Source organism: Trematomus bernacchii, unplaced genomic scaffold (assembly GCF_902827165.1).
Source record: "Trematomus bernacchii unplaced genomic scaffold, fTreBer1.1, whole genome shotgun sequence".
In the NCBI taxonomy this organism is placed as follows: Eukaryota; Metazoa; Chordata; class Actinopteri; order Perciformes; family Nototheniidae; genus Trematomus; species Trematomus bernacchii.
Window position 1 is genome coordinate 790374 of NW_022987614.1, and position 23410 is coordinate 813783.

Below are 23410 nucleotides of genomic sequence, written 5' to 3' on the forward strand. Positions count from 1 at the left end.
CCAAGAACTACGAACCCCATGACTTTTTATCTTAAATTAAAGAACAGTGTGTTCTTAAACACTGTAGAGTGAAAACTGTAAACACAGTTTTGAGATTGAGAGGACCTTTGATCCAGTAGTAAAGGGTTATCGTGCTTTATTATATCACCTTTGTACCGTCAGATTTCATCATTCAGCGAATCCATTGGCTCAAGTATGAATCTTGCATCCTACAGAGTAGAAAAACAGCAACATGTTGAATGTGTCATTTTTCAATTGTGAAAATCTCCAAGATAATGACATTGAGGAGCACCCTTTGTAAGATTTGTATACAAGTAAATGACCCAAGACTATCCTGAGCTACAGCAGATCACAGGTTAAAAATCCTCTCAGCAAGATTAAAGCTGCACAATTTTACAGCCAAAGGTGGTGTTAAAAACATTCATTGTCTTTCAGTGCGGTTTGTCTGGAGGTGTTAACTACGATAAACACACATTTATGTTTCGTGTATTTTGACAGCCAATAATAGAAAGTGTGAATGTTTCTTATCAGCCAAGAACTCAGATGTATTATTCCTAGCAAATCTTTATGATGAATACAACATTTTCTAGACATTAATGCATAGCAGTCCTTGTTATACCATCAGCTTCTATGACCCTGAAAGATTTTGCATAGAGGGTGATAAAGATAATAAAACAACACCTCATCAAGGAAGTGAGAACATAGCCTAATACAAATGTCACAAGATTAAAATCTGTCTTATCTTTATCGAGCCACGAGGAAAACAAGTGACAGTATCATTAAATAAATATTCTGGATGGCTTTGATTGGAGGAAACACTGGGCAGACTGGTAAATGTTTTACTCTTGTTGCATAGGCTAATGGCTGATCTGCAGACTGGGATTTAAAGATTTAAAATGCTGGATAATGATTACCACAGGGTAATCGGTGCTGAACTATTTCACACCGTGTCTATGACTTTAAATCAGGAGTTAGTACCTAGAGAATCCAAAATCCAATTTGTTAGGAAAACACTCAACTTTCCTTTTAAAGAGTTCATTGGTTGAAGTGTCAGTCAAACTATCTTTGAAGTGTTTACTGCTGCTGTTGTGAGGAAACTGCTGATGTCTAAGTGACAGTGAGTGACATGTGACAGTGACATTTTCTCATGTTTAGGCCTACACTGCATCTGTTTAAAGGACATCACTCTCAGTCAAAGTGAACATTGATCCTCAGACTTCTCCAGGCCATTTTTGTGCAGCTGTCAGATCAAAAAAAAATGTGCATCTTTATGAATCTGAACTAGGAGAAATCATGAACTGCACTCTTATTTTTCAAAATGATACTGTCTGGTTTATGAAAATGTATTACATGGTTTGTATTTGGGTTTGCTGTGAGTTCAATGAGTTTAAATGTCATGATTCCAACTCAAAACTGTTCTCTTTCAAAACAACCCCCATACTCTAACTCTAAGTCTAACCCTTAAGCTGGCTACACACCAACCCGATTTTTGGAGTCAGAGGCCGTCAGAGGCAGTCGGGCATTCGTGGCGCCCTACTCAGGTTGGTGTGTCCCGCACCGTCGTCTCTTTACGGCACCTTTTCACACCTCCCGATGCCTCCCGCGGCCGATTCAACATGTTGAGGTCAGAGAAAGTCGGCCCAAACAATCACTCTCATTGGCTGTTCACACTACCGCTGCCTGCTGGTAAGGACAGTTATTGCCACTCGTCGACTGAAGTATTTGCGGTGTGTTCGTAGGCGGGCGGCGTAGCGGGCGGCGTAGCCGACGCAGGCGACGAAGCTGACGTAAAAGTCGGGACGCCTTCGATACGCGTTCTTTGGTCTCAGGTGGGTGTGTAGCGGCCTTAACCCCTAACCCTAACTCTAACCCTAATCCCAACCAAAGTGCAATCATCCTCCAAAATGTTTATTCAATTAAAAACATTATTTATCTGTATTGGGATCCACTCCACATTTTAAAGGGTTCTTCATTGGCCAATGCTACACCCTTCTACCAGGTATCATGGAAATCAGAAGAGTTGTTTGTCTGTATTCTTGCAGACAAACCAGCAAACAAAAATATAACCTCCTCAGCTAAGGTAATAATTAATCTATCAGCCGACACCTTATGACCACCTGAAAGCCTCTGGATCTCTTCTTCAAGATAATGATTACCAGCCTGTAATAAATTACTACGCAGACGTGTTAATGTTTTCTTACGTGTTTACTTCACTGCACTGCACTTGTTGTATAAGCAAGAAGTAGATAACTGTAGTGTTCAGTTTTTTTCCTGACAGTGCACGATTGCCCGATGACTTCCTGGAACATTTGACTAGAAAAGAGCAATCTATCTTGTTATTAATCACTATGATTTTCATCAAAAGAAAAATGGAATGATTACTTGCAGAGAGAGAAACGCCACCCTGTAAAAATAAAGGTACATTTGCGCAGACACTGTTCGATTGACAGGTAATCTGCAGTAATTGCAATGCAGAAAGAATACTCTGTAACAAAGATTATATTATTATAAGATTATAATACTTATTTTATGTAGGTTTTACTCTTGAACAATCCCACATTGAGTGAAAAATTGCAGAAAATTCCACCAAACTAGAGATCTAATGATGTTCAGTGTGTAAAAAACGTTCTGTGAAAAACTGTCTTTATTCCAGATGCAGGTTTAGCAATAATATATATAACAATATTTATTTTATGTATGGATTATATGTTTCTTTCAGAAAGCTTATTTAGAGTTATACTTGTTTGGGACTTGGCACCAATGGTATAAGGTAGATTCATCTTGATTAAAATGAGTGTAATGCCACCTAAATATACAAGATGGAACAAATGGAGCTAGTGGAGCCTCGCAGCTGCGAAACTGTGGCACGCTTACACTGTCGGTGCGCCGCATTTGCGCTTCAGATGAGGCTCCCTCCGCAAAATGAAGCACCCTCCGCAAAATGAAGCACCCTCCGCAAAATGAAGCACCCTCCGCGAGGTGAGGCCCCCTCCGCGAGGTGAGGCCCCACGCAGTCTGTGTGATCGGCCTGTAGGGAGGGGCGGCCCTGCATAGATGCAATGAATATGTGTAAATAACCCTCAAATAATACACTTAAGTAAAAACGACGCACTTACTGCAGAAACGGTAACAACTTTTGTTTTTTTACAGCATGGATTTCGCCCTAGATATGAATATGTGGAGCGAGATGAGTGAAATCAGGACAATAAAGAAAGCATAAGGGATTAGATATTAGATAAATATGGAAATGTTGAAAAGCACCTTGAGGAAATATGTGCTGCTTTGTGAAACATCCACGTTTGACACATGTCTAAGTCACAGTTGGACCTGATTAAGCTGATGAAACCAACAGAGAGCCCCTTGAAACTGAGAAAGACCCACTTTGTGTCAGACGCGGTTGTTCAGGAAGCAACAGGCTGTTATATGAAGGCAGCTCCAAAACTTAACTTTTTTAAGCTTAACTCAGGTCTTTGATAATCACTCTTTAAAAACCTGCAAATGAAGTGAGATGAGTTCACTTGTTTCCAGTACAAATGAATTACACCAAGAATCGTGTTGCATCATGTGTCGTCATCCTGACACCTGCGCACCTGATCTGCATATCTGATAGATTCATGGTGGGGAAAAAACTATCTTTTTCACCTGAAATTATTTATGGGTTATTTTGAAAGGTGTTAATTTGATTAAACTGATTATATTCAACCCTGCATAAAACCAGTGTCATTCTAAATCCGGATTACTGCGCCTAAAACTACTTTCTTGTATACCACATAACTAAATCACCTCAGAAACACATAGATTTCATGAGGACAGTCAATGAAGTCCTTTTTGTCCTAAAAGTCATTTGAAACTCGCAAAAGTCTTGAAATGGGCAACTCTCAGTCTGTTTTAGCATACCCAATAAAGATTGGGAACAAACCCTTGTTTTACCTTTTCTTTTTCACCCTATGGATTGAAAACACCAAGGTTTTTTAAGTCAACAGTAACTGCTTCAGGAGCATAGAGCATTTCTGGCTAGGCTAAAAACAAGGCTAACCTTATTGTTTGAAGGCCACACTATGGCCTTCGTTGTGGCTCAAAAACGGAAACCCATCAAACATGTTGGACTCACATTGAACATCTGCAGATTATTTCCATACCCGTTATGTTGCGATTTCACACGTTAGGCATGAAACTAGATGAATAAAGCTACATACCCGGTGATTGTGAGACACATCTGGCCAAAATCGGTACTGCACTTTTCTAGTTACGTTACTTTTCTTTGTGTGGTGGATGTAGAATGCAGTCCAGGATCAAATGTACCATACCTTTAGTGATCTTGAATTATGAACTTGTCTAACCTGAGAAATAATCTTTGCTTCTTTTTCCTTTGATTATTTTTGCGCGAAAATCGGATATCCTAAAACTCTGTAAAAATGTCCAATCAAAATCAATGCTTTTTGATGGAGTACTGTTTTACATACAATTTTGCTTTTGTATGTAGTTGTAATTTTGTAAAACAACATCAGCCTGGCCCTAAATCTTGGCAGATGATTGTACTTGCAGGTGCAATCACATAACGACAAGCAAACACATCATTTTACTCCATCTCTAACTGATGTGATGCAGCCTTCTCCTCCGGACACTGCTTATAATTTGGGGTGATCTAGTCATTTCAGTTTAAACTCTCTTGCAGCATTTATTGTAATGTGAATGGATACTTGTTGCTGTGTGTCTGAGTGAAGAGGCCCAGTCCTGGTCGACTTAGCCGTGTGACACGCGATAGGGTCCAAATCCAAAGTGGAATGGCTGCAGGCTTCAACCTGCGCTTAAGAGGGTCACTGCCGAACAAAGGGGGTTCAGTCAGTAGCTGAGAGGAGGCACACACTGAAAGGAACATGGGGCCAAGGCAGTGTGTGTCTGCGTGTGTGTGAGGCAGGGGAAGTGAGTGAGGGTGTTGCAGGTTGGAGTTTTAATTCAACAAACGTTTCGATGAGAGCGTGTGTCTCATTTGTCTTGAATGTATTACTTCCTTTACTTTCCCTCACATTTTTAGAGGGAATGTGTCTAGCCATTATTTCAATAAAGTAAGGTTTAGGGTTAGGGGTAGGTGAGTTTTGGATGATGGTTGCAGCTGTAGTATCTTGGACTAAGGATGTGATATACTGCTCAAATAATAACAAGATTGGTGATTTACAACTGGTTGTTACAGTGTTTTTGGACCTGTGTATCCATTCCTACCTCCTTGCTATTTAGGCTTTGTTTCTCCTGTCATGGTGTGTTATAAAATCACCATAGTCCTTAAAGGTGGGGTAGGTAAGTTTGAGAAACCGGCTCGAGATACACTTGTTGTTATATTCCATGGAATGCTCTTAACATCCCGATAGCAATGAATATCTGAAGTGCTTTGACAAAAAATCCATAAAAAATGTCATCTGTGGAAGCTGTAATACTGTAAAAAGCACGACCAATCATCTGAGCCGGCCCGGCTAAAATAACTGGATGGCCTACCTGCCTGTCAGCCTTCCATCTGTGCACAAACTTATCTCGTGCCCTCATTGGTCATGTGCGCGTTCGTGTGTGTTGGAGGAGGGGCTCTGTAAGGAAGTGGCAGATTTTCTCCGGTTGTGTATTTTCAAATTCTACGCACTCGAGCTGGTTTCTCCGAAATTACCTACCCCACCTTTAATAGACCACAACAAACACACCAATACTGACTTTAAAGAGGCCCTATTTTGCTTAAAATCCCCAAGTTCCCTTCAGAGGGATTTTCCCTTTGCTGTGGGATTGTAATTTCCCCACTCTGAGAAAAATAAAGGATTTCTGACATATTAGAGTTTAATACTTTGCATAGATATAAGTACGAACAGTGTATTCGAATGATTTCAACGTCACAGTATATTGGCTTGTACAGATAACAGGCATAGCGGTGGTGTTTTAAAGCACCTCATATAGTACCAGTGAGTGGTAAAGAAAATTTAAAATAAAAGAAGATGCATCCATTATCTCATTGTTCTACTAAATGTCGCCAAATGTTGCATTTACTGACAATCAGGGTATTATTATTTCACCGAAATTCCCTGGTTCTCAAACCCTAACAAAGCCACAATTGAACATAAGCAATGCAATGAACTAACTACAATTCTGGATTGTGTGCTGGATTGTGTGCGTGTGTGTGTATGTGTGTGTGTGTGTGTGTGTGTGTGTGTGTGTGTGTGTGTGTGTGTGTGTGTGTGTGTGTGTGTGTGTGTGTGTGTGTGTGTGTGTGTGTATGTGTGTGTGTGTGTGAATGTGTGTGTGTGAGTGTGTGTGCTGACATTGTTGTCTGGTCATTTAGCCAAGAGCAAGAAGTGTGACTAAGATTTTCATAGATTAAATTCTTTCTAAGACAAAGATTGTCCAGTTAGTTTTTCCAAACAGTTTGAGAACATTCAAAGCTCTCTCTATCCACGAGTGTATCCTGGGAAGAAATCCATTCACAAATCCTTAAAACCCTTTATTATTTAATCCTTTTTTTGTGTCAGGTCACACCTGCCATCTCTCCTGCTGGGTGAGTTGTGTACAGCTCTCTGAATTCCTCCAAGAGCAGCATTTCTCAAGAGAAATGATTGACGTTTAGTCGCTGATATCTGTTGTCTCAGATATTCCTTGAGAACATCATACCGAGGCTCAGCTAATAAACCCCCCGCTCCATGAGAACGCCTCAAAATCCCCAGACGTGACTGCTGGAAACAATATCTGTATTATTCTAGAGGAATAATACGGTAAATGTTCCCATACAGTCAAGAGCTGTGTGCAAATCGCGCCTTTTTAATCTGTTATTGTTACTCTTTCTAAATCCAAACCCTTGTAGTCCCTGTTATGTGGCTTCCCACATAGTTCCTCCAATCGAGGAATATTTCACCTCTTGAGCCAAACGTGAAGTGCCAAACCTGCGGCTGCCTCGGCTTTTCACTGCGCCTGGCACACATCACTCAACGTCAGGCCGTTTCCCACAGCAAATAGGCTTAGAAAGCTTAAAAACAGAGAAGGAAAGAAGAAAGTCCTGTCAAGTTTTTCCACTTGGTTTTGTTCTCTTTTTCTACTTCTGTGTTTTTTTCACCTCCGTATCTATTTGTCCCGTCTTCTTTACTCCTTCTCCCTCCCTCCCTCCATCCTTCTTTGCACGTCTAACATGTCATTCTTTCGTCTTTTGTACCTTTCGGGCCTTTTTCCCAATTGAACTCCCCGCCCTCTCCACTCCTTTGGCTCTCCCTCTCCCTCTCAGGGGCCTAATTATGAGCCGGCATTAAATAAAAACATTTATATTTCTCCAAAAAAAGGCTTCTCTCTTTGCTTTTTCTGGACAATGAGGGCTTGTGATTCTCCCCTCCCTCCTGCTCCCTCTCTCTGTCTCTTTTTCCGCTGAGTGGCCATTCACTGGGGGTCTTTGTCTCTCTTTGTGATTGGCTCGCTGCAGGACTCCTAGGGGGCAGTAATTGTGTCTCATTAAGTCTTACAGTAGTCGTGAGGGGAGTGTAGCGGGGTGGGAAGTGAGGGGGAGTTCGCTGCACAAGGCCTCGCAATTAGAAATCCCAGAGAGCTTGAATGGGAGCCCTAATCAGGCCACAATGGCTGGGGCTCCCTGCCTATTAGGCCAAAAAGGAAGTGTTGCCATTGTCCACACACACACACACACACACACACACACACACACACACACACACACACACACACACACACACACACACACACACACACACACACACACACACACACACACACACACACACACACACACACACACCAGGAATGCATGCAGCACAGCAGGGATGGATGTAGTTGTGTAGTGGCGTCATCCCAGAGGCCAATTTGGAAAGATTGGGGGATTTAAGAGAGCTTTTCACTGTCAAGACACACACACACACACACACACACACACACACACACACACACACACACGCACACACACACACAAACACACACACTTCCATATATTTTGAAGCTAAAAGGGTTCTCATTAGTGATGTTCAGGACAAGCGGGGAGTTTGCTTTCTGTTTGCTCATTTGTCGCCCTGTGATTCCTCCCCGCTGCACGCTGGAGTTTTTCAATTTCTGAGTGAAAAACATTTTCCGCAAGAAACATATTTCAGCGTCTCAGTGAAGCAACAGCAGAGGGGTAATAAAATCAGCATGCTGTGTCGGTGGCGGATACATAAATAACCCATGCACCTCGTCTCTAAAGGAAATTCGGTAAATTTCAAGGTCTGTGAAATAAAAAAACGTACAAATAATGATATTCCACCACCATCTGTCTCTGAGAGGGGAATGCGTTGAAAAGTGGAAAGTTTGCAAAGCCTTCCTCTTGTTTTAATATCTCATAATAGGAGCAGAAAGTGGGTCTCTTTCCCCTCCGTTTATCTGTAGCGTTCCCAGGAGAAACAGCGGCTCCCCTCCTTATCTCTGTCACCGCCGAGTGCTGCAGTGGATTATGAAGTGGATTATGCAAATGCCTCACAATATATTCATATTAACAAAGGTTGAGGTTCATGCGCCCGTGCCCGGAATTTATGAATACGCAAAAAAAAAAAAACCCTGAATTGGCTGGAATGTGTTATCATTTAATGAAAATTAACCGGGTTCACAGCATTGTGCCGCGTTTGGGCTCATCTGTTAATTTGTTGAATTAGCTGCATCGGTTAAATAGAGTGATATCTTAATTTAGTGCATTGTTTTAATCATTTTTGGGTTGTTTTAGAGTAGCTCAATAACTGATATGCCTGTAGGTATTAGACATGTGTAATTGTTTGGATTTCTACTCTATTGTGACAGGAGAATGGATCCTCTGCTGCATTGTTAGAGGTTGTTGGATACATGTGGAATCATCTCTAGTTCACTCATTGTTTTCACGTGCAAATAACTGCTGGGATCAGAGTATGCATCGCTACAAATTCACGCCTTTCTGCCTTTTTTGTTTTTCGGTGATAAAAAAAATCGTGTCTGTCAAGCTGAACCTTCAAACATCCACGTTTTGGCTCAGCTCTGCTCTGGATGCTGGAGAGAGGAAGCCTGTGCCGGGTGGTTCCTTGCATGAAGACAAAATGAAGGTCATACAACAAGTACAATTTAAAATTCAGCATATGCAAACTACATTTGTAGATCTGCTTCTAGAGGGACTATTTGGAAACCTTGATTTAGTGATTTGTAGAGCAAAAGATGTCTGTTAAAAAATCATTCAAACATGCAGCAGGATCTCCTTGATTGATTGATTGAAAAGTTTATTAACAGCTTGTATATTGGGTACAGTACAGTACAGCTCAAAACATACAATTGTTAAGGGGATGCAGACCAGAGAAAGACTTTCGTCTTGTTTACATCAGGGTCCCCCATTTCCTTCACGAGTGCAGAGGTGGAAGAAGTACTCAGATTATTTACTTAGGCAATACTACAGTTTACACATACTCTGTTAAAGTCCTAGATTCAAAATGATACGTTAGTATTAGCATCAAATTATACTTTAAGCAACAAGAGTAAAAGACCACATTGTGCAGAATGGCCCATTTTCGCACCATATATATTAAATGGTTGTATTATAAATAGGACTGTCAGTCGATTAAAATATTTAATCGCGATTAATCGCATGATTGTCCATAGTTAATCGCGATTAATCGCAAATGAATCGCACATTTTTTATCTGTTCTAAATGTACCTTAGAGGGATATCTTTCAAGTTTTTAATACTCTTATCAACATATGAGTGGACAAATATGCTTTATATGTTTGTTTATTTGAACAATGACAAATATTCTCATGAATATTAAACACAACAACCTGAACATTACAAATATTCGCCTCAATTCAACCTGGAACCTCTCTCATATATGCATATGCTCGAACGGGAGCTGCCTGGACGCTGCAATCATGTTGCGCGCACTATCCGTGCTGAGTGTGCTGACTTTTCGTACAATGTCCCACTGTCTGGCTACCTGCATAAAGTCAAGTGCTCGGCGCAGTTGTCGGCGAAATGTCGCTCCTCTGTTTTCATTGAAACAGCTCCTTATATCCGTTAGCGCAGCTAGCTAGCACCAGATGCTAACAACAACAACAACAACAACACGTAAGGTGTGCCTCGCTCGAGTCGCGCCACACATACACACACCCTCCCGGTCCTCCCGATGGCCAGTCCGGGCCTGCCGGTGAGCGTGGAAGTGTGGTCTGCCACAAGCGGGCAGCAGGAGCGGGGCTGTCAGCATCAGCTTGTAGATGGTATTTTAAACTCGATGCGCTCTGAAACTACGGGGCGGCCAAGGACAAAAAATACACATGCGTTAATCGCGTTAAAATAATTAGTGGCGTTAATTTTTTTTGCGTTAACGCGTTATTAACTTGACAGCCCTAATTATAAATATTGATTATTATTGTGTTCATCACTTCCAATGTTACACTTGCTAAAAGTGGGGATTTGAAATACGTTAAACACCACCGGGTAAAATATATGTAGTGGAGTCAAAATATAAAATAGCATAATGTAAAAATACTCTAAAATAGAAATAGTGTAGTGTTTATATTGTTTTAAAAATGATGAAATGAATATATACTTGGAACCAAAAGCATTGACTCGCTGCTGCCCAGTATGACATATAATAAGGGGCTTCATTTTAATCATAGAGGTGTTTCATCGGAAACTGACTCATGCACGATGATGAAATCAAGTACATTACAGTTATGATTCACCCCCAACCCATCAGTGTGTTGAAGTAAACCAACAATGAGTTTCTCAGAGCTGTTTCATATTGACTATTGAATGTTGAAACGTCCCGTCATCTGGGAGGCAGAGCAATTCATAACAACTCCCAACAGCCATAAAGAGAGAGAGGTTACAGGTTAAAGTCGCGAGTTCGAACGTGCCGAAAGAAGCTGCGTGTGGAGCGTCAGCAGGAAACAGTTTCTCTGCTGCAGTGTCCTTCAGCAAGGCACTCCAAGGTCAGGTCAAAGAAAGATGAAGATGAACATGAAGGAGCTCGAGTTATCAATATATTTGTAATGACTACACTACAAAAAGTCGACAAGTATATTTGTCTAATATCTAGTCAGAATATGTCTTGACACTTGCTATATGACATCATAACTTCAGGCGTAACACCGCAGTGAGATATCGGGTCTTGTTTTTAGACAATGCATCATCTTGTTAAGTCAAAAAATCAAATTTTGAGTTGTATCTCAGATGAAACACATATTTGTTTACACATACACTTTAGAAAATCACCAACTAACATCAGAAAACAGAACACTATTGTAACACAACATTTCCTGATTCTGGTGAAATATAGTTCAAAATGAGTTCCCCAGCTAATTACAAGATCTGATTCATCTGAATATCCCTTCTTATTTCAAGGAATCTTACCAAGCACATTTTCACTTGTTCTATTGGCAGATTTTTGTACTTATTTCAAGTGAAAACACCTTGTTTTCATTATTGTTTCACATACAGTGTATGTGTGATGTGAAAAGTTATATGGGGTGTTTCTCAATCGCGAGTAAAGCTGCTTCAGAGCCACTATTTCAAGCATACTACGTCATCGAGTGCCGCCGAAGTACTGTTCCAATCTCCAGCATACTTGGAAATCTACCGAGCCCGGCGTACTCCGTTTGGAGAAATATCGAGGCTGCACATGAGTAGACTCCGCGGTCTTAAAATCCCCACAATGCTTTGCGCACGGACCAATTTCCCCAAATCTGTGGCGGAAGATGTAAGGCGGGGCCTCTCATATGACGCACACCTGCACACTTGCTAGTGTGTTCCACTCTTTTTTTTCCGAATGTCAGGAAGTATTCTTGACTCGCTTCTGAAGCAAGATGCTCGGCAGACATGTGCTACCAAGCAAGCGTACTCCCGATTGAGAAACACCCATGGTGACTAACTCATACAGCGCTTTCCGAGGGCTAGTGTGTTGCAGACCATCTCTAAACTGTCATAAATAAATATCAAAAAAGTTTGCTAACATTAGCTACCATTAACAATTGTTCATACCAGAGCACGTAATGGATAAGTGGTACTGCTTATAGATTTAGCTTTCACAACTTTCATGGTGTCATTGATTCTTCCAAAGGTTATTGGGTCTCACTCTAAAGGCACGTGGGCTGAAATCTCTTGAGCTCAGTTTGTTTTACATTCTGCTACAATGTGAGCCTTTCACTGACACTCCCATTCAGAGCATGACGAATCAGGCACACACACTTATCTGCTGCCATGGTGTGAACGTTACTGAAAGCCTTGTCTCTTAAAAATGATGTTAACCAGACAACAACATTTCAATATTAATGCGTTTCTTAGGAACATTTTGTGCAAATATCGCAAATATGGTACAATTTAAAGTCCACATATAGAGGTCATTTGATGACTTTAACTCATTCTGTGGTGACTAGGCTTAGTTCAAGTCTCACTCTGTTCAGGTACAGAGTATGGACAAATAGCTGGAGGGTGACTCAGGGATTAAAAATACATGCCTTAATACAAAACTCTTAACCCTCCTGTTGTCTTCGGGTCAAATCTGACCGATTTACTACTTTCATCAATCATAACTTTTTTGTTTTAGATTCGATTGCATTAAGGCTTAATGATATCCTTCACAGTAGACATTTGAACATATAAAATTGCTGATCACCACTTTCATTGAATTTTGGATGATTTAGTCAACTTTGTAACACCCATGGTGTTCAAGGTCACATGACCGCCATAAAGAAAAGGAATTAGTAACCATCCGGATCAGATAAAACACACACACGCACGCACGCACACACACACACACACACACACACACACACACACACACACACACACACACACACACACACACACACACACACACACACACACACACACACACACACACACACACACACACACACACACAGAACAATTTGACACATGTCCCGCTCTTATGTGCCCATCCCCCCACATGGATCACACCTGGCACACGCGATACATGTTCAGTGTCCGTTCTTTGTATATTTACTGCAGTTTTTCATGTATACCAGTAGTCTGATACAATATGTACAGTTTGAAAGGGTGTTAAATGACATTTGGTGATGATTAATGGTTTTTGTGTTCATGTAATAGCAGTTAAAACAGGACCGGTCAAATTTGACCACGAACACCAAAGTAAGGGGGGGGGAAACGAAGACAATAGGAGGGTTTAACCAAGGAGACTCATGTGTAACGCTCAGTGGACATTGACTTGTTTTAATGTTATGATACATACGTCACATCAACTGCATAACAAACATACTTTATATAGGCCTTACTATGATCTTTTACTAAACGTCACGAGTAAAGGTTTTGTTGCATATTTGTTTTGTTTGAATTCACAATATGAACCAGGCATTTTGAACGAGGACCACAGTCTTGGTGAAAGTAGTTTCCCTCAAAATGTAATTGAATGCAATGTTTTTGTCCGTTGCATCTGAACAAACGGGAGGTTTTGAGTCGACTGCTCTTCATTTGTTGCCGTTGTATTTTAATCTGAACTTGTTGCAATCTAAATATGTGTGTTTTTCTTCTTACTTTTCTATCTGAGGACATTGACTGACTAAGCTGCTTAAAGTTCACTATCAAGGACACTTCATCAAGACATTTGGCTACTTAAAAAACACGCACTGACCTTCCAAATGCTACTTCATGTTTTTTCACAGGCTCGCTATCAGTGCCATTACCTCTGTATCATTTTCCACGCTGAGAACGATTTGCCCACACATTTCATGACCTCATGCCAGATTACATTACAGCTCTGTATGTTTCTGTGTGCTGGAGCTGAATGGCTGACTAGCTGAACCAGTATGACTGGGCGCTCTGTGTATTGGGTTAGGTGGGAGGGGGGGGGGTGAGTTTCATCCCCAAAACAGGGGGAGCAGTCTTTGGGTGGCAGCGGGGACGAATCGAGCGGCTAATTGGTGTTGTCAGTATTTTAAACACAATTAATGACAGTTCCTTCTCCCCCTCTCCCTCTGACCTAATTGTAGGTGATAATTATTGTTTGGGACCTAATTTATACAAATAATTAACAGATGTATGCTGACAAATAGGCCGACTTGATTCTTTGCAAATCCCTGCCCCATTGTGTTGTTAATTGGGCTGAATGTAAGCAGATACTTTAACATGTTCCCCCCCCTTTCCTCATTGAATACAATCCTAATCTTCTGAATAAACAGCCTCAACTTCAGGAGGTGTGTTCTTCCTAAAGCCCAGATTGAGTTTCACATTGTTAGTCTGGTTAGGTGGAGTAAACAAAATAAAATAATAGTTGAAGATGTTGTTTATTGGACCGAGATAACGACCCTAACACTGACCTCATTAATAGAAACAGACTCACAGGTCACAGGATGTTAAGTCAATGAGACTGAATGTATATCGTAAAACGTTTAACGATACTCAAAAGTTTTCATTTGTATGTTAACAGCATTGCATGGTTGCACATTTAACTTTAATCTGTTTATCTGTCATTAACACATGCTTATCGTAGCTTGTACAATGCAGCATTCATTAATATACAGAGTAATTGAATAGGATAAGTGGAATAGTACTAATTTGTTGGAAGGAAATGTACATTTTCTACACTATATTATGAATACAATTTCATTAATTCACTCTGTGCTCTGATGTAAACATGTGACAAGTTGGCAGGCCATGCATTTAAATTGTATACACAAAGAAGCATATAAATCCATCTTGTTCTATTTATGGAACGTGAAAAAAAGTGTATGTTTACAATTACCATAAGTAGTTTGTGAAGCCAGTAAGCAAACAAAAAGAGCAGATTGCATTCATACAGATACATCATTTCTAACCAAAAGTGATAAAGAGGAAAGTTTAAAAAAGTAACTCAAATAATTAAGAACTGACAGAAATGTTTTTTTAGCACACTGTGATCCTGCAGCCTACTCCACCTATTTCTCCATTAGAACATCCTTAATCCACTCCTACGCAGTGAAACGTAAAACATAAAACTCACAATGTCTTGTTTAAGGGAGACACAACTATACACATCTACATATTTTAAGGAGCCAGTAATAACAATAATAAACTGTTCAAATAAAGCATTAATTGCACAAAAGCAGTGGAATTTAATATTTAAATAATCGTCATGAATTTCTAAAGTTTCATTGTTTTTATCAAGTCATTTAACCCTCCTATTGTCTTCGTTTCCCCCCCTTACTTTGGTGTTCACGGTCAAATTTGACCGGTCCTGATTTAACTGCTATGACATTAACACAAAAACCATTAATCATCACCAAATTTAATTTAACACCCTTTCAAACTGTACATATTGTATCAGACTACTGGTATACATGAAAAACTGCAGTAAATATACAAAGAATAGACACTGAACATGTATTGCGTGTGCCAGGTGTGATCCATGTGGGGGGATGGGCACATAAGAGCGGGAAATGCGTCAAATTGTTCTGTGTGTGTGTGTGTGTGTGTGTGTGTGTGTGTGTGTGTGTGTGTGTGTGTGTGTGTGTGTGTGTGTGTGTGTGTGTGTGTGTGTGTGTGTGTGTGTGTGTGTGTGTGTGTGTGTGTGTGTGTGTGTGTGTGTGTGTGTGTGTGTGTGTGTGTGTGTGTGTGTGTGTGTGTGTGTTGTATCTGATCCGGATGATTACTAATTCCTTTTCTTTATGGCGGTCATTTTGGACCGGGAACACCATGGGTGTTACAAAGTTGACTAAATCATCCAAAATTCAATGAAAGTGGTGATCAGCCATTTTATATGTTCAAATGTCTACTGTGAAGGATATCATAAAGCCTTAATGCAATCAAATGTAAAACAAAAAAGTTATGATTGATGAAAGTAGTAAATCGGTCCGATTTGACCCGAAGACAACAGGAGGGTTAAGAGTTTTTGCAGCAACCATTATTGTTATTACTGACTCATTTTTGGCACTTTTCCCTTGTTTAATAAATGCACATTTCTGCAGATCACATCATGTTTTTCGTGTGTTTTGGAGGAGATTTGCAGCACAGTTTTCTCTTCAACACTCCTTGAAGCTGAATAAAACCACATAAATCTCCCTGTTATCACTCCTGACGGTGCACAACATCTCAGACATGCATGTTTCCAGCGAGCAGATTCCCAAGTCATGATAGAGGCATGAATCATGCTGCTGACGGCTATTTGTAAGGGGTTTCCCACCCTGCCACACAAAGAGGGCTTAGCTGAGAGGCAGCGTGTTCTCAGGCATTGTTTTCGGGTCGGGACCACCCGTTCCCCCACTGTCACTCAAACAATACAATGCTACAACAACCTGCTCTACACCCTACCCCCACCCTATTTACTCAGACAGCCCCTCCCTGCTCCCACCACCCACACTTTGGACACAGGGAGTGGTGACATGGTGTTTTTTTAGCGGTGAATGTGGACTATTAGTCAACAGCTGGGCCCCGATTCATTCAGAGGGGAAGTCAAGTCAAGTCAAGACACGGTGGATTTGCACGAACACGCTGCAGGCACAGGGCGAAGGACATGAATATAGAACAACAGAGCGAGCTGTATCTCGGTTTTAGAAATGTCTGTATTTCAATGACACAGAAACCGTGATTATATGTGAAACCGGCTCTCTCTTTATCTGCCAATGAAGTGTTTCCATTTTTAAATTCAGTTCTTCCCTTATACATCCCTTAATTTATGTAGATATTGGATTAGATTAGACTAGATAAACTTAATCGACCCTAACCCTAACCCTAACCCTAACACATTGCACATTCAAATATAATATAATTAAAAAAAAATTGTTAAAAAACGTCCAAATGCAGTTCTTTCCTCACATTTCCTTTCTATTGATGTAATTTATTATATGATATGTATGAAGACTTCTTGCACTGTTTTTGTATTTAATTTTGTATTATCGTTTTTGTCTTATTATATCTATATGTCTCACGGCATTTCGTGTTATAGTCACGAAATTAATTTAATCTATTGATTCGTGTTCACCAACACAATTTTCGCATTTTTTTCGTGTCACACAGAACGATTTTAAAAGCAATGTATTTATATTGGTTATATAAGCCTAACCCTATCCCTTTTATTTTAAATTGTGTAATGTCTGAGTTTTTTTGCCGTCTGCGAGGAAAATAAATGGCTCAGAGCCTCAGAATACTGACATCTGTATTTTTTGTCATCTGTTTTTCCTTCTAATTTGTTATTATTTACATTGCTTTTAAAATCGTTCGGTGTGACACGAAAAAAATGGGAAAATCGTGTTGGTGAATAGATTAATTTCGTGACTATAACACAAAATGCCGTGAGACTGTGTTGTGTATACCTATGTTGCATTGTTGGAGGAGCTCGGGTTTTCATTTCCATTTCTACACTGTACCATATGACAATAAATCCTTTGAATCTTGAATTGAATCTTGAATATAATATTATTAGATTGGATTAGAGATATACAATATTATTACTATAATAATAAAAAAAAAACAGTGAGTATATACATATCAACTGTAGAAATATGCAAAAAAATTGAATATCTGTAGAATACATAACATAAAATAAATACAACTTCCTCCTAAAACAATATATATATATAGATAGGTCCAGAAGCAGAAGTGTGTTCAGACACTAAAATACAATACTTTAAATACTTTAAAAAGTGGACAAGACAATTAACAATTAGACATAAAATGAAAAATATTATATCAAATATAAAAAATATAGACAAAACTATGTTGGATAATTAAAATAAAAGGTCAAAAATACTACAGGACGGTATTCATATTATTATAAACACAATATTTCATCCTATATTTAAACATAGGATACTATACGCCTACATTGGAGAAGTTTTTATTCACAAGCTCTTGAATCTTATCTAAAAAGTCCGGTACATTTCAATATGAAACTGACCCAGATCTACTGTCACAGCATTGCAACAGCTACCTGATTTAACCCCAACACCGTCTCGCAACACTGGATGACTATTAGTCAGAGCCTGCATGGTGAAGGCTTTTATGAGGGAAGATAAATCACGCTGATGCACTCAAATTGGCCAGCATCCACCTTCCCGAGCACTTCCTGGGTGTCAGCGAAGCATTGCATCATTACTACTGTACAAGCAGGCATGTCAGTTTGTGGTGGAGGCAGGAATGTATTGTCTGTTAACACACAATGAAAACTAGACACAGCTACATTTAGGAATTTATCTACCTTGTTTACCGTTCCAATTTCGCTGTCATCTCATATTTACCCAGAGATGGCAAAAGTACACACATCCTTTACTCAAGTAGAAGTACAGATACTCGTGTTTAAAAATACTCTGGTAAAAGTAGAAGTACTGACTAAACTTCTTTACTCAAGTAAAAGTAAAGAGGGCTTTGAAATGTACTTAAGTAAAAAGTACCCATAACTAGCAGCTGTTTTAAAGAGTACCTGACCTCCCTTTATATGAATAGAACAATAATGTCATTGTTAGCTAATGAATGTTTCCATGCTGAACAACGGCAACATGACAACGTTTTCATTGGTCCCTCTTCTTTAGAGAAGACCAGGAAATGATGGATACACGGATCGTGTTCAAATCAATAGGCACGCAATGACTCTAAATAATAATGATCACGCCACCAAACACACATTCAAACTAAAGGAACCAGCCTGTTTGGGAAATGTGAGAAGTAGAAAGTACAGGTATTTGTGTTCAAAATGTAAGAAGTAGAAAGTACAGGTATTTGTGTTCAACATGTAAGAAGTAGAAAGTACAGGTATTTGTGTTCAAAATGTAAGAAGTAGAAAGTACAGGTATTTGGGTTCAAAATGTACTGTAAGAAGTAGAAAGTACAGGTATTTGGGTTCAACATGTAAGAAGTAGAAAGTACAGGTATTTGTGTTCAAAATGTAAGAAGTAGAAAGTACAGGTATTTGGGTTCAAAATGTACTGTAAGAAGTAGAAAGTACAGGTATTTGGGTTCAACATGTAAGAAGTAGAAAGTACAGGTATTTGTGTTCAAAATGTAAGAAGTAGAAAGTACAGGTATTTGTGTTCAAAATGTAAGAAGTAGAAAGTACAGGTATTTGGGTTCAAAATGTACTGTAAGAAGTAGAAAGTACAGGTGTTTGGGTTCAACATGTAAGAAGTAGAAAGTACAGGTATTTGGGTTAAAAATGGAAGAAGTAGAAAGTACAGGTATTTGTGTTCAAAATGTAAGAAGTAGAAAGTACAGGTATTTGTGTTAAAAATGTAAGAAGTAAAAGTAAAAAGTCGTCAGAAAAATAAGTAGTGGAGTAAAGTACTGATACCAGAAAAATATACTTAAGGACAGTAGCGAAGTATTTGTACTCCACTACTTCCCACCTCTGTATTTACCATCGATAACACCATCCAGACACCGGGAGGAAAAGGCAATGACATTTTCTATCATTCTATATGCCATCTGATATATATGCTGTACTTTGATATCTGTTTCCTGTGCCCCTTCGATAGCTCAGTTGGTAGAGCGGAGGACTGTAGAGAAGCAAAGCTGACATCCTTAGGTCGCTGGTTCAACTCCGGCTCGAAGGAGGACAATTTTGAGGTTAAGGGGAAATCATACTCTCCATCACTGGTGACATTCAACCTACTCAACTTCTTCACAGTAGTGGATAAATAGTGGTTATTGTTGAACTGAGATGTATAAATTATAAATAAAATGAAATAGAATATAGTAGAAATAGTGCAGTATAGTCTATATACAAGTAATTGGAATATTGATATATATAAGTTGCAAACAGATGAATGTTATGGATGTCTTCCATAAGTTCATGTGTTTAACAGTCTTATGGCCTGTGGGATGAAACTGTCCCTGAGTCTGGTGGTTTTAGTCCACCAGGTTTTAGGGTTATTGAAAGAACAAGTGCGGCACTAAAGCGATCCCTGTGGGTCCCCGGAGCATCATTGTTTATTCTCTCAACAACCGTCCCTTCGATAGCTCAGTTGGTAGAGCGGAGGACTGTAGAAGAGCAGAGCTGACATCCTTAGGTCGCTGGTTCAACTCCGGCTCGAAGGAGGACAGTTTTGAGGTCATGGGGAAATCATGCTTACTCAATCATGTTAGCCAAAACATAACCATCATAGTGTCATTCAGTCTTTACAACATCATTATAATAGTGTATTTCAATCAAGTGGATCATTTATGGGGAAATAATGCTGAGATGCAAGACTTTCCACCACTAGTGCCAGTCAACCTACTCAACTTCTTCATAGTCGTACTCCTTGGAAATGTAGTGGTGACTGTTGAACTGGGATATAAAAGAGCTTTAAGTGTAAAAATGAGATTCTTAAATCCAGCCGATTTAACTTGTTTTATACCAAAATTAAACCAAACTGTGACAGTCATCAAGGGCTGCCGCTGTGGATTGAAAAAAATCAATATGAAATCAGTATTGAGAACCAGCAGCTGATAGTGTTATTGAAAGAACAAGTGCGGCACTACAGCGATCCCTGTGGGTCCCCAGGGGCCTCATTGTTTTTTCGCTCTACAATATCGTCCCTTCGATAGCTCAGTTGGTAGAGCGGAGGACTGTAGAAGAGCAGCGCTGACATCCTTAGGTCGCTGGTTCAACTCCGGCTCGAAGGAGGACAGTTTTGAGGTCATGGGGAAATCATGCTTACTCAATCATGTTAGCCAAAACAAAACATAACCATCATAGTGTCATTCAGTCTTTACAACATCATTATAATAGTGCATTTCAATCAAGTGGATCATTTATGTGGAAATAATGCTGAGATGCAAGACTTTCCACCACTAGTGCCAGTCAACCTACTCAACTTCTTCATAGTCGTATTCCTTGGAAATGTAGTGGTGAATGTTGAACTGGGATGTAAAAGAGCTTTAAAGGTGGGGTAGGTAAGTTTGAGAAACCGGCTCGAGATCGCAAGAATTTGAAAATACACAACCGGAGAAAATCTGCCACTTCCTTACAGAGCCCCTCCTCCAACACACACGAACGCGCACATGACCAATGAGGGCACGAGATAAGTTTGTGCACAGATGGAAGGCTGACAGGCAGGTAGGCCATCCAGTTATTTTAGCCGGGTCAGCTAAAATGATTGGTCGTACTTTTTACAGTATTACGGCTTCCACAGATGATATTTTTTTATGTATTTTTTGTCAAAGCACTTAAAATATTCATTGCTATCGGGATGTTAAGAGCATTCCATGGAATATAACAAAAAGTGTATCTCGAGCCGGTTTCTCAAACTTACCTACCCCACCTTTAAGTGTAAAAATGAGATTCTTAAATCCAGCCGATTTAACTTGTTTTATACCAAAATTAAACCAAACTGTTACAGACATCAAGGGCTGCCGCTGTGGATTGAAAAAAATCAATATGAAATCAGTATTGAGAACCAGCAGCTGATAGTGTTATTGAAAGAACAAGTGCGGCACTACAGCGATCCCTGTGGGTCCCCAGGGGCCTCATTGTTTTTTCTCTCTACAACAACGTCCCTTCGATAGCTCAGTTGGTAGAGCGGAGGACTGTAGAAGAGCAAAGCTGACATCCTTAGGTCGCTGGTTCAACTCCGGCTCGAAGGAGGACAGTTTTGAGGTCATGGGGAAATCATGCTTACTCAATCATTTTTTTTTTACATTGTTTTATACCAAAATTAAACCAAACTGTGACAGTCATCCAGGGCTGCAGCTGTGGATTGGAAAAAATCAATATGAAATCAGTATTGAGAACCAGCAGCTAATAGGATTATTGAAATAACTATAGAGGTCCTATAACATGGCCTTGTGGGTCGCCAGGGGCCTCATTGTTTTTTCTCTGATGAACACTGTCCCTTCGATAGCTCAGTTGGTAGAGCGGAGGACTGTAGAAAAGCAGAGCTGACATCCTTAGGTCGCTGGTTCAACTCCGGCTCGAAGGAGGACAATTTTGAGGTTAAGGGGAAATCATACTCTCCATCACTGGTGACATTCAACCTACTCAACTTCTTCACAGTAGTGGATAAATAGTGGTTATTGTTGAACTGAGATGTATAAATTATAAATAAAATGAAATAGAATATAGTAGAAATAGTGCAGTATAGTCTATATACAAGTAATTGGAATATTGATATATATAAGTTGCAAACAGATGAATGTTATGGATGTCTTCCATAAGTTCAGGTGTTTAACAGTCTTATGGCCTGTGGGATGAAACTGTCGCTGAGTCTGGTGGTTTTAGTCCACCAGGTTTTAGGGTTATTGAAAGAACAAGTGCGGCACTAAAGCGATCCCTGTGGGTCCCCGGAGCATCATTGTTTATTCTCTCAACAACCGTCCCTTCGATAGCTCAGTTGGTAGAGCGGAGGACTGTAGAAGAGAAGAGCTGACATCCTTAGGTCGCTGGTTCAACTCCGGCTCGAAGGAGGACAGTTTTGAGGTCATGGGGAAATCATGCTTACTCAATCATGTTAGCCAAAACAAAACATAACCTTCATAGTGTCATTCAGTCTTTACAACATCATTATAATAGTGCATTTCAATCAAGTGGATCATTTATGGGGAAATAATGCTGAGATGCAAGACTTTCCACCACTAGTGCCAGTCAACCTACTCAACTTCTTCATAGTCGTATTCCTTGGAAATGTAGTGGTGAATGTTGAACTGGGATGTAAAAGAGCTTTAAAGGTGGGGTAGGTAAGTTTGAGAAACCGGCTCGAGATCGCAAGAATTTGAAAATACACAACCGGAGAAAATCTGCCACTTCCTTACAGAGCCCCTCCTCCAACACACACGAACGCGCACATGACCAATGAGGGCACGAGATAAGTTTGTGCACAGATGGAAGGCTGACAGGCAGGTAGGCCATCCAGTTATTTTAGCCGGGCCGGCTCAAATGATTGGTCGTGCTTTTTACAGTACTACGGCTTCCACAGATGATATTTCTTTATGTATTTGTTGTCAAAGCACTTCAGATATTCATTGCTATCGGGATGTTAGGAGCATTCCATGGAATATAACAAAAAGTGTATCTCGAGCCAGTTTCTCAAACTTACCTACCCCACCTTTAAGTGTAAAAATGAGATTCTTAAATCCAGCCGATTTAACTTGTTTTATACCAAAAGTAAACCAAACTGTTACAGTCATCAAGGGCTGCCGCTGTGGATTGAAAAAAAATCAATATGAAATCAGTATTGAGAACCAGCAGCTGATAGTGTTATTGAAAGAACAAGTGCGGCACTACAGCGATCCCTGTGGGTCCCCAGGGGCCTCATTGTTTTTTCTCTCCACAATAACGTCCCTTCGATAGCTCAGTTGGTAGAGCGGAGGACTGTAGAAGAGCAGAGTTGACATCCTTAGGTCGCTGGTTCAACTCCGGCTCGAAGGAGGACAGTTTTGAGGTCATGGGGAAATCATGCTTACTCAATCATTTTTTTTTTACATTGTTTTATACCAAAATTAAACCAAACTGTGACAGTCATCCAGGGCTGCAGCTGTG

General features: G+C 40.0%; 7 non-coding genes across 7 annotated transcripts; all 7 read left to right on the forward strand.

Moving 5' to 3' along the window:
- The first annotated feature begins 19417 nt into the window (after positions 1-19417).
- trnay-gua lies at positions 19418-19505 on the forward strand. Its single transcript is given in 2 exon segments — positions 19418-19454; positions 19470-19505. It is a non-coding gene; the product is annotated as a tRNA-Tyr (tRNA).
- Positions 19506-19901: 396 nt separating this feature from the next.
- On the forward strand, positions 19902-19989 carry trnay-gua. Its single transcript is given in 2 exon segments — positions 19902-19938; positions 19954-19989. It is a non-coding gene; the product is annotated as a tRNA-Tyr (tRNA).
- A 482-nt stretch (positions 19990-20471) lies between these two features.
- trnay-gua lies at positions 20472-20559 on the forward strand. Its single transcript is given in 2 exon segments — positions 20472-20508; positions 20524-20559. It is a non-coding gene; the product is annotated as a tRNA-Tyr (tRNA).
- Positions 20560-21431: 872 nt separating this feature from the next.
- trnay-gua lies at positions 21432-21519 on the forward strand. The gene is given in 2 exon segments: positions 21432-21468; positions 21484-21519. It is a non-coding gene; the product is annotated as a tRNA-Tyr (tRNA).
- Positions 21520-21766: 247 nt separating this feature from the next.
- On the forward strand, positions 21767-21854 carry trnay-gua. The gene is given in 2 exon segments: positions 21767-21803; positions 21819-21854. It is a non-coding gene; the product is annotated as a tRNA-Tyr (tRNA).
- A 396-nt stretch (positions 21855-22250) lies between these two features.
- On the forward strand, positions 22251-22338 carry trnay-gua. Its single transcript is given in 2 exon segments — positions 22251-22287; positions 22303-22338. It is a non-coding gene; the product is annotated as a tRNA-Tyr (tRNA).
- An 873-nt stretch (positions 22339-23211) lies between these two features.
- On the forward strand, positions 23212-23299 carry trnay-gua. The gene is given in 2 exon segments: positions 23212-23248; positions 23264-23299. It is a non-coding gene; the product is annotated as a tRNA-Tyr (tRNA).
- Positions 23300-23410: the final 111 nt, after the last annotated feature.